The following is a 12,414-nucleotide window of genomic DNA, read 5'->3' as shown; positions in this document are numbered from 1 at the left end:
ACAGCTTTTGATGAATAATTTATGCATAAAATACTTTAAAGGTTATTCTGTCTTTGTGTCAGTTATTCAACATACAGGGAGAAGTGTGTTTGAATGTTTTCTTTCAACCGTGCTTTAGCCCTGGATGAGGGATAAATACCCAAAACTTGCACAACCCCACTCATGGAAGTTAAGACAACCTTTCTATTCCACGTTAGCACAGAATGTTTTTTTCAATACTCTCTAAAGAAAATGATTTAGTTAGTAAGCATCTCTTTTTCTCTTTCTCTTCTGTTACCAGGAAATAAAACCTGCAAAACAAACACAGGCTACATACTTACATCACCTACCACTTAGAGACTCATTTTCACCCAGGTCATGATTAACATACTTTCACCCCACTGAAGGCTATTTAATGTGTATGTAATCTGTGTATCATACAGCTGTGCATATTGACCACTAGAGAGCAGCATGTTCCCAATCTAGAGACATACTGAGCCTGACATAGGCTGCACTAAAGGCCAATATTGTATAATAGACTCACATGTATTTATATGCAAACTAATATTAAATTTCTTATTATTTTATTGTTATTATCAATTTGATTTTAACTAAAAATGACCCAATTCATTGGATGTACTAGAATGTGTCTAACCACAGTGTCATCTCATGATTATGTTGCTTACAATTAAACACTAAATTAACAACCACGATTACATGAAATTATTTATGTGATGCCCTTAAGCCTGTGGAACTGTGTTTTTGCATGGATAGGTTGTCACAGAGAAGTCCTTATTAACCTTAAGTAATTGCCTGAATTGTCCAAAAGGTGGCAGACTAACTTAAATTAACAGAAACATCCACATGTTCTGTGGAGGGAATGCAACCACATGTAGGTTTAAGTGTCTCTGAATTGAGACTGTAATCATATATGTCAGAATGCAGGTTCATCTGCGTGTTAGAACCTTCACTGATTTCACAAAGAAGAGGAACTGCGTTTCACTCTGATTTCATACATCCCTAGAATTGTATGTAGCATCTACAGAGAGACTTTGGGTCTGCTGCAATGTTTATCTGAACGACTAGTCAAAAATGAATGAGTTTTAAAATCTACATTAAAAATAAAGAACTGGAAATTCTTCCTCGACATTTCAGAGGGAATTCATCCTCTGTTTTCCTCCACATGACTAGAGACTAGTGACTTTCACATATAATACATATGAACACATTTGTATATATACACATTATGAGAGATGGGAAGTCATTGGTAAATGTATCTGTGTACACATTCATCAGTAATTGAGCATTCAGAAAGAAACACGTATCTTTTTCTGGCAGAACTTGTACACTTACCAACTTTTTGAATGTATTTAGGGTCATCAGGTTTTCATTGAAACATTTACATTGTTCAAAGGAACTCAAAATGATGTTCAAAACTGACATTCAGATATCAGCAAAACTTCACATCAGTCCTCTTCCTCTCTGCTGCAGACTTCAGTTCGCTGCTCCTGCACTAACTCTAACTTTGCACACAGATTAGGGTCCTTTTCAGGCGAGCTATCCCTCCCCCATACCATAACAATGGTCCAGTGTGGTCCTCTATGGCCTGAGATTGATCCTATAGATAGCTATAGGATAGTCCAGCCTCATGGCTATTACCTGCGTGAACACACATTCACACACACACACACACAACCTGTAGTGAAGCCTCGTGCTGAGCTGCTTGTTACACTCCTCACCTTTCTCTTGCTTAAAAGGCATTAGTCAGTGTGTGATAATGAATTAATTAGTAAAGTGGTTGTGGCTGTTATGTAGCTTTTTGTCATTATCAAAGCAGATTTCTCTCGTGATGAATGTGCATGAAGCAGGATGCAAAGTGGTTTCCAAAAGGTCTGTCTCATGACAACTTAGTTCCCCGTTTCAATAAGGTTTCAACATTTCCTCACTGACTTCCCTTCGAGCTGACATTTGTGTGATAACTTAAGGAACTTCCTAAGGTGGACCAATCAAGAGTTTAGGGAGTGAGTCAACAGCCGGACAGCTCAGTTCTTACCCAGGTTGGCAAAACAAAGCCTACAACAGCTAGAGTTTTGTGACTTCCTTATGAAATGAACTCATCTGTAATATGTTTTTGAGCTGCTTAAATAAACCCACTAAATTCTACAAATTTTCACACAAATCCATGTGCCATGCAGTGTTGGTAGACGCTATTACTCCACTGCGCAAGTTTTCGAGTAAGCCCCTAAAAAGGTAAGTAAGTAATCCCCTAAAAAGTCATGTGAAAACGCACATGTGCTTTTTAAAGCCATGTTGTCCCTTTTACCCCAACATTACTGAGCTATTGTCTGAGCTAATACTTTAAGATGAAGCAGTTTTCCCTGCATGTGAATGAAATGTTAAAACATATTTTATGATAATATCCCCTTCATGTGAGAAAACCGAGATGGAAATGTCATTTCAACAAGAGAAACTTAAAAACAAAATGTGTTTAGAAAGCATGTGATGTGTATGTTCCACTTTTGCAGAATATATGTTTTAAATATTTCACCCTTTAAAATTTTTGTTTAGTTCTGTCAATGCAGAATAAACAGTAAAGCCATTTCTATATTCAGTTCTGCAGTCCCGTCTGTCAAATTGTGCTTTCAGCAGGTATTCTCTTCATCTCACACAGAAAAAAGCATCAGGATAATATTCTACAATACAGGGCTGGTGAAAGTTTTATGCCCAACAGTGGAATCATTTTCCACTGTAAAAGCTTATAAACTGGCCTAAACGCTCAAATGTATTCAGTGAAGCTGAAGACACATTTCAGCTTTGTTGACAGATTAGAGTGCAGGCTAAATATACCTGAGATTGAGCTGCAGTTTGTTTCGAGATATACAGAAGCAGATGTTTGCACAGCAGATTTTCTCTATCTTTTCTTTCTTCTTCTTTTTTTTTATGGGATTGTTGAGGAATATTTGTTTTTTCATGCAGAGCCACGTCTCAGCTTTCTCATTTCCAAGCTGCTCCTGTCTTGTCCCTTTTTTTTGCTTTTGCTTCAGCAAAGAGTCAGCCAGCCATGCATTCCTATCCAGAACACTCTGCTTCATCTCTGTTTCCCAACCTTTAAATCACATCAGTGTTACATCATAGCACACACACAACACACACACGCACACACAAATTCATACTTCCTGCTGTGGCGTTCATGCCAAAAAAGTTTTTCCTCACACAATCGCTTTCCCTTTTTCCTCTTTTGTCCAAACTTTCACTTGCACAGAGTCATCATCTGCATCTTTTTATCTGAGCCTGAACTATTTTGTTCTGCAAGTATTTTGAATACTTTTCTAGATATACTAGTGAGAAGTGCGTCGTGGGTTGTTTAGTTCATGATGTTTTATAGACATGAACGCCAAAAAAAAGACTACACATACAAAATATATAATAAATGATGTTCAATGTGATGCAATGTGTGTCTTTTTTTTATTACTACTACTGTTGTACTACTGCACAATACCTTTACTAATGTCTCAAGTAGGGAGGCATTCTCAGAACAGATTGGCTGTAGGCTAATTGTCTGATGACGATTTAGCCTCTGGGTACAACATTCAATGTTTTGGGGCTTCTAGTGTTTTTTTATTTATTTTCCTAGGTTGGCGAAGGAATGATAATTAGCTACCCTGATTTTCTTACCCTCACCAATCTCACTCCTTTTACCTAAACCCAACCAACATAGGGTCAGTCAATGACAGGGGCCTTCCTAGGCCATTCTACAAAAGAATATCAGTAAGCTTGTCATTGTTTACAGAGTTGGAGTTGGAGTTGGGAAAAGATATTGTATGATTAGATTGTTTCACAAGGTACATTTTTAAAAAGCTAATAAAAGGCTAAACCCTCATCAGACGATAGCTGGTGGGGTCTGCGATTATATTACAGCTGATAAGTTTCGCCTTTTCTGCTCTTTATACAGACTGTTTACTTGCATGAATCTAAAACCCACTTAAACGTGATTGGTCAATACTTCAGACTACAAACAGACTACAAACAGAAACCATGGCTAATACCATTACGTTGCTCTGAAAAGAGCTGAATGGCATCAGAATTTGTTCAGTAATATTCAAAGGTTTTGTTTGTTTGTTTGAATCAGGAGAGACTCATCCTTTGTGATGACAGTGTCTTCAGTGTCCATTAAGGATAAATTCAAAATAGCATCAGACTTAGTCATAATCATCATATTTAACTTTTTTCCCCCTTCAGTATTAAAAGTAATCCAGGTCTGTAAATCCACAGTAACAGTGCAAATAGAAAGTGACTAATGCAGCAAGACTTTTAATGGAACAGATTCACTAAAAATATGAACAGAAGGCCACGAGGCTGAATAGCATGGACTGTGTTGTTTGTTTGAAGTTTCATATTAAGTCACAGAGGAAGGTGACTCCTCGATAACTTTTGAATAAAATCATCTTCAATATGCAACCTTTTTGTTGCATAAAACTTTATAATGTTATTTAGACCTCATGATGCAGTATTGAGGAAAAGTTCAACTCAGGGACACTATAAACCAATTTTATTCATATCTGGGCCTCACCCCATTATATTATTGTTTCATTTATTATTATTGTTGTTGTTGTTGTATTCATTTCCACCTAATTTCCACCAAAAACACAAACTCAAAACTGTCTTATTATTTTGCAGTGAGAAGACATGGAAGAAAAAAAAATAACATAGAACAAAATAAAATAAATAATAATAATGAAACTCTAACTGGATAAATAAAATATTCTAATAATAATGTACAGATTAAAATGTATAAATAGACAAATACACAAATATTGTTCAAATAAAAGTCAGACTAAAAAGATTTTGAGAAGAAAAGAAGTTTGTTTTTAAAAAGATGAACTTTATCTGCGGCCCTCAGGTCTTCCCTAAGGCTATAGTAATAAAAGGATGCCTCACTCAAATGAAACTTGTTAAACGAATAGATACACACAACAGATAGCACTTTTTTTTGTTTTACCACATATTATTATTGTTCTATATTTGCCCTGTGTAAACAAAAGATAATAAATGAAGGGTAGTATAGATGGGTAAAGCAGAAACAGGCTGTATGCTGTATCTCATAAACAGATTACCTTATCTCAAATACTGATCACTCTCAAAGAGAAATTCAATAATAGTGATAATTAATAATTAATAAGTAGTTGTGCATTTTTCTTTCTTTGTCCTTTTTGTCATTAGTCGAGCTCCTTTCGGTAGCACCCATAGGTTTTATGTGTTTATGGTTTGGTAAACAGTGTAGGCCTTGACCCAACATATGTACAACATACTATAACATACTCTAATAATAATAATAATAATGAAAGACACTATACAGATGACAGTTTTTATACTCTATTGTAAGATGGACTCCTTAGCAGTGTTTTGAATGTCCAAATTTTCATCACATAGATATGTAAGACTAATCAACAGCCGACAGATTAGTCTAATAAACTTTCATTTCCATTAAACTTTTAAGAATCTTTAAGTAGTTAGCTGTTAGGAGGAATATTGTACAGCTCATGGAAAAATTCACACATGTAAATATTTTGTACATTATATTAGTATATTTAGTGTATTCACATACATTTCCCAGAAACACTGACTGCCCATTACCTTTCCTGTTTTGCCATTCTGTTATTGCACTGGACCTTTCAAAGAAATGCACCAGGAGTTCCAGCAAATTACAGAACCGTCGGTTTTTGATCAGCAAATCTTCAGAAGGGGGCTTCTTCAAAGAAATAACTTCCCACTTCACTTCTTAAGCTGAACAAAAACTCTTCTTAAATGAATGGCTTTTGCTCACAGCTTGTGGCCGCAGCTGGCAGTATTGTTGCCCACTCCCGTCCTCTGGCCACAGAACAGACAGACAGAGGATGAAGGGCGATAGAGGGGGTTGACAAAACAGGTATAAACACATGAAACGACTGCAATTATTGTCCTCCCTCCTTCTTGACAAGGTGTTGGTTGATTTATTTATATATATTTATTTCTTAGGATCGCAGGCTTCCTCAGATGAGTTTTGTGTCTAGCAGCTGATTAAAAGGCTCAAGCAAAGAAGATTGTTTGATTCTCTTTGGCTTTAATGAACCACAGACTGATCTGAATAACACTGCAGGGCATTGATCATCAATAGCAGTATAGATACAAAAAGAAACAAAAACAGTTAGGAAACAATATCTCCAGGACCTCAATACACAGTTTTTGTTTGTTTGTTTCCAAATTTGTAGTCAATTACTACAATGACACAGTTACTAATTGTGTGTCAATCTCCTGGTACAGTAGGAGCCAGAGTAAAGTGGTTATCGCTGTAACTTTAGTCAGTTATTGAGGGACACCTAGGCAGTTATAGACGGGTGGTTGACATTTGTTTTGCATACTGCTGAGATGTTATTTCAGCAGTAATATCAATAATAAAATGCATTGGACTGTGAAAATTGTGTGGACATACTTTTCGTTTTAAACATGTTTGCATGTTAAACATTGTGTTTGTTAAGGAAGACCACTGTGGTAGATGTTGGACAGAGGACACTGAGTTTGAATGTTTATTATTAATACCGTTAGACACTATGTTCTGTTAATTCCATGCACACACATGGAACACATTATTAATTCAAGAGCACAAATTTATTAACACATTTTTCCCCATGAGACCTGCCAAACACATTGTCTAAACTAAATAACAAAACACATCATTACTTTCCAAAATGACCCATAAAATTGCTTTCTGATGTGAGACCCTATCAGCAGGACAGCATCTGTCAGGGCTTTCCAAAACTCTAATAACTCTTCTAATTCATACAACTATGGTTTGGTAAAGTTAAAAAAAAAAAAAAAGCTATTTAGTTAAGGTTAGGGATTAGATCACAGCCATGATTAAAAGAAACCAATGCTAACTGCTGGAAAGGAACTGGAAATGAACAGCAGTATCCAAGTCACACCCCTCTGTTGCCCATTCCATTGACATCAAACCTCCTCCATAAGAGGTTTTTGCAGTGTTAAAAACAGTGTCATGCTATTTCTGCCTTTGCCCCTGACGGACAAGAGTCGTAATTCACTCTGATGCTGCAGGTCTTTTTCAAGTAAAAGTGTAGGTCAGATTATAGTTGTTTTTCTTGTGAGTTGTCAGCTCTGGATATGACAACAAGTAGGCAATTTTGACTGTTCCAAACATCTGTCTCCCCAAATATACCTTTAGTTAAAGGTTATATGATATTTTGTTAACCAGGGGTCATTTCTCTTTTTTGCTGCTATTCTTCTTCCAGGAAATTGTGCAACAGTTTTCCTGACCTCCATCTGCCTCCTGAACTCATCTCATTTCATTTTGTACAGGCTTCTCATCTCTTTGAATGTGGGGTGAAGTGCTGCTGCTACCTTCAGGTTTGGAGTTTCTTCACTTTACTAAGGCAGCTCTTGTGTGAAATGTAGCCTTGAGGTACAGTATACAAATCAGCTGGCTCCTTGTATAAAATCTATATTTACAGTCCAACTGGACACATTATATATGTTGTGCTCTATGCTACTACGTCAACATTGTCAAACCACAGACATGGACATAGCATGAGTGATATAATCTACTACAGGTGCCTGGAGGGGACATGTAAAGCCCAGATGAAGGTTCATGGCTCACTGCAAATTTTGTCATTTACTAGAGCTGAACAATCTAAACTTAGTAAAAGGGTATGGTGAGGGTAGGAGCTTACAAAGAGTCTGTTCACTAAAGTGTGTTTGCATTTTTCAAGTCTATTTTTTTTTTAATAGGACTAATTTCCATTTACCTCCATTGTGTCTCAAACACATACCTCAAAACTATCATGCATGCAGCATGGCTATATAGCACTAGAAGGAAATGAGGAACTTTGGATGAACCATATATGAACCAACCCTTTAATTTGATTTGATGTGTTTTGGGAGAAAAGCATGGCCTTGGATTTGATTGGACATGTTATCAAGGGTATTATGGAGCCAGTATCTGGAGCACAGCTGAAGAGGATGTTTATACACAGAGATGCTGTAAAACGTTTGTTTTGCTGATACAGAATACTAATGTTCCTCTCTGGTGATGCACTCTTCTAGCTCTGCATTAAGATAGTGTCAACTTTTTGGCTGGAGGCATCATGTCACACACCGCCCCAGGGGTTGACCTGGTATGCCCAGGGGGGAGGGCACAGCTGGGCATGGGTCCAGGGATTTATAAACATGTACTGTGTCATCAGACCTGTTGTTGAGCTATTTTCCGGGAACGCAGAGTTTTTGTGGCACCTCCAGCCTGTATGATCACAGCCTAAGGCACTTCCACATTTGCTTCACCGCTCAGATTGTTGCCGCTGATCCATTGTTCCGTTCCTTTTTCCAAATGTGTGCTGAATAGTAAACAATGAATAGTAATGAATGTGTTGCAAAATGTTGCATGAATGAATGAGTTGCATGATGTTGCATGCCAATTAGCAGCATTTGTCAACTACTTATACACATACTGGTTTTGACCATCATATCTCTGTTGATTAGTTTCAGCCCCTGGCTGATGTGGATCAACTGATGTTGTTTAATTGGCTGTAAGGTTTTTAAAAACTCTTCCTCTTGACATGGAGCCGGTTGGCAGTAATTTACATCCTTTGGACACATTAATGATCACTGCATCTGTAATTTGACTTCAGATGATGTCCTCTTTGTTGCTCTGTTGTCTGATGTTGTCTTAAAAACTCATTTCTAAGTGCTGATTGGCCGATTACCTGAATAGCTGACAAATGCTGTAATTTAGATTCATTCATTCTTTTCTATTTGTATATTTATATTCAGTACCAGTCAAAAGGACACAATGGTTCAGTGGTTCATTGGATTATTTTCTACATTGTGTGTATTTTATATTCTTCAAAGTAGCCACATTTTCCTTTGATGACAGCTTTGGACATTCTTGGTAAAACCCCAGTTGCAATAAGCTGAACATATTTCACATGAAATCCGGTTTTGAGACTTTCAAACCATCTACTGTATGTACAGACTGCCATTACACCTTAAATAAGACATAAGGGAAGGGTGATGGGAGTTTATTGGAGTGGTTTCAAGTTAAATTGAGTTAGAGGGTAACTGAATCAAGGTTACCCTAAATGATTCCTGCACAGGTATTGGAAACTCGATGGAAGAGAAGAAGGAGAAAGAGAGAGAGAGATGTGCTAAAGGATTAGCTGTGAGGAGCTTCCCTGTGGCGAGCAGGCCTTCTTTTTCCCAGGAACACCAGGAACACTGTAAGGTGATTACTGTGTCGTTTGCCATCGGTCCAGTGGTTAAGCACTATGGACACAAGAGCTTGACTGCCTCCACTCAGCACAATGGGAACCAGAGTTAGACTTTTTAAATGCCTTTCATTTAGCAAATGTTATAAAAGTCTTCTTGCGCAAGTTTAAGATAAATATGTTGCACTGAGGATTTTACATGGACATGCACATGTAAACGACTGTCATACCTGAAAAACAGGAGCAAACAGGCAGAAAGAATGTTTTTGTAATTCTGCTTCACGTCAGACAGCTGGGTTCCTACATTGTGTGTGTGTGCATGTGTGTTTAGGATATAGATGATGATGAAGATGAAGAAATGGGTCTCTGAAGCCAGCTGTGGCCTTGCGGAGTAATACATTGACCTGAGGAGGCGAACAGGAGATGGAGGTGAACCTACACAAACACACGTCTAAACTTACATACAGCTCACACGCACACATTTTTTTTATATACAGCCAGTAAAGAGAATGTAAGAAAACACCATATGAGCTTTTCAATAGTTTTTGCAATTAGTGTTTTTGTGCTCATTTTCAAAATCCAATAAACAACAATCAGATGTATTGCTACACAGGATAACAATATTGAAACCCTTTAAAACAACAGATCTAACAGGTATTTCTTCTCTTTTGACGAAGGCTAGCCGCCTTGTCCCATGTTCATTCAGATGAAATTACTGTCAACCTCCTGTCCAACTCTGGGTAAGAATTACGAGTTACAACAAAGTATACTGACAGTTTTAGTGTTATTTAAAAAAATATATGAGGTAATGTTTTGTATTGTAATAAATCTTTCATTCATTCAATAATAAATAATAATAATTGTGTAATAATGTGATTCATTGATATTTTTCTGGGAGAGTCATACTGCTGCAACCTGCAGCCCTGCTACTGCTATGGTTACTATTACTGCTACTGCAGTTGCTAATACTTTGCACATGTACTGTAAAACTACCATGAATACTGTTAGTACTGCAGTCATTACTGCATTAATAGTACTGCTGTTTCTTCTACTCCTGCTAATATCACTAGTGGTGTACTTAGCAATGATTCCACTACTGCCAGATCAAATTGACTAGGATCACACTGATTGCACAATATTTGATTGATAACTAAACAACAACACCAGTCAACAGAGACTAATCACCCCCCCCCCCCCCCCCCCCCCCCCCCCCCCCCCCCCCCCCCCCCCCCCCCCCCCCCCCCCCCCCTCCCCCCCCCCCCCCCCCAAAAAATTCAAACTGAAAGGAAAGAGTGGATTTCCCAGTTTTAAAAGGATTTCAGTGTCTGTGTTAACTGGGTCACCGCTCTATGCACAGTGTCCAAGAGGCAGGAAAAGCCTCCAGTCTCTTTCACCACAGGGTCTTGTGTGAAAGTAGACTTCAGTGGGAAGAAAAGACAGAGTAAGCGCTGGGCAGCGCACTAGACTGATGAGGAGGAGGCTGGGCTATACTCTGATCTAAACAGCCTGTATTTTTGAAGATGCTATGTGTGTCATTCATCATTTTCCTTTCATAAATACTAACTGAGTTGATGAGTTATTCACTTCCTTTGCTGTTTTTCTTCAATCAGTATAACTATGTATCCACTGAGTACTGACTTTATTGTACACTGCGTATACTGCATTACAATGACTCTAATACAACATTATACCAATCATTAGACCTACATTTTAATCATTTTCCTTTTCTTACAATCGCCCTTTTTTTTCTCCTTACTGCTTCACACATTTATTTCTTCACCCACCATTTCACCATTGAGTCCTTCCCTTACTCATTACAGTGATGTGAGATAAATTTAAGTACACAGACTTCATACTAAACTAGTCTATCTCTGGGCTTTTTGGCCCTTCCAAGATGTCCATGCAATCTCCTCCGAAAGGAAAGAGGCTATTAAGCAGCCCTTCAAGAAAAGATGGAGGGAATCAAACCGAGGGCAATTGAACACAGGTAGACAAACAAATTCACACAGTGACACTGGGAAGAAATTGAGGTGTGTGTGTGTGTGTGTGATGGTATTTCCTTAAATGTAACCCTTTAATTCTCTCCTGAAGTATTTTTAATATCCTGACTGGTTATTGCAGTTTTAGTGGATATGACAAACATTTAGTGGTGTTACACATTGTTTATGCTTCATTACGGTAAATAAAATAGGATCACATGCTGCTAATACATGCTATTAGTCTGCTGATTAAGTCCCAAACAAAGAAAAAATACATATTATTATATACTATACATGTCAACATGTGGCTGATAGAAAATGACAGGTAGGATTACAGTAATGTGACTATACTTCATAATTATAGATGTGGCAAACGCAGATAGTTGGCAAATACGCAAATAAATAGTGACAAGTCAAATAGCTTTCAGCCATTAAGAGAAACATTTGTAAAATAAATCTGAAGGTAGCCAACACAGCAGCATTGCTGCAAAAGACCCTGAAGCGACCATTATGATGTGCAAGGCAGGGCTCATGTTTTCAACAGGGTTAGCCAAGCTAGCTTTCCGCTGGCTTGGATTACTCCTTATAATATGAGATAAAGTTAGCCAAATTAGTACACTCTCACCTTGCATGTCGTGGCAGTTCCTCAAGAGATTCCCACAGTTCCGCCCATTACACGTGGATGGTTTCTGTGCTCAAGTGAGAATTTTGGTCTGATGTGTTCATAGTGAGTACATGCAGATTGTTAATTGGTTTACTTTGTCTTTTATGGCCAATTAAGACTCAAGGTATTTGGTCAATGTTAGACAGTGTAATTAATAATAGTGCAGTTCTGTTGGAATATTCTTACTGTGTGTTCGGTTTTAGCTCATTGTTTAGCTGACCCGAAACTTTACTGTGGGTGCCCCGAATCCTGGCATCCATAGAAAATAGACCAGACGCGTATTCTTCGCAGAGCAGAGCGGAGAGACACTTCAGGGACGTTTCTGAAACGTGGCACAGCTGGAACGTGGCACAGCCGTGTCCGGTGGAATTTAGGAGTTACTCCTTCACAATGTACTGACGATGAAAATCCTACATTCATGGCGCCCATGGTGTTGAAAGAGGCGGTCAGTATGTGTGCTAAGCACTGACATAATTGTCCCTCACCCTGAGAAAAATATCTAGTGCATGCATAAGCACATGTGCATGAATGTACAATTTTG

Source organism: Larimichthys crocea, chromosome XXII (genome assembly GCF_000972845.2).
Source record: "Larimichthys crocea isolate SSNF chromosome XXII, L_crocea_2.0, whole genome shotgun sequence".
NCBI lineage: Eukaryota > Metazoa > Chordata > Actinopteri > Sciaenidae > Larimichthys > Larimichthys crocea.
Note: the sequence above shows the minus strand (reverse complement) of the source record.